This window comes from Macrobrachium nipponense, chromosome 42, assembly GCF_015104395.2.
Source record: "Macrobrachium nipponense isolate FS-2020 chromosome 42, ASM1510439v2, whole genome shotgun sequence".
Classification (NCBI taxonomy): Eukaryota; Metazoa; Arthropoda; class Malacostraca; order Decapoda; family Palaemonidae; genus Macrobrachium; species Macrobrachium nipponense.
In genome coordinates, this window is record NC_061103.1 from 37,306,368 (window position 1) to 37,306,757 (window position 390).

Here is a 390-nt window from a genome sequence, read left to right on the forward strand (position 1 = left end):
AATGTTCTAAAACCTTTCCGTCATTTACTTTCCTCAAAATACTGAATCTCTCTCTCTCTCTCTCTCTCTCTCCTCTTCACACTTCTTCCGTAGTTAACATTGGAAAATAGCTATGTTTAGGTATGTTTCTTGCAGGTCTCTCCTTCTACCTCTACTGAAATTTAGACCTGATTCTCAGTGAATAATGACACTACAGGATCCACGAAGATTTGGATTTAGTACCACACAATGCGAGGATCACCTACCACTGAATTTATAAATATATATATCACCGCATATGTACAATTCACCAATAACGATCAAATAGCAAATATCCCTTCATTGAACAATACTCATAGCAGCACGAGTCTTGAAATGGAGAAAATAACCCACAGTTATGTATAGGTACAT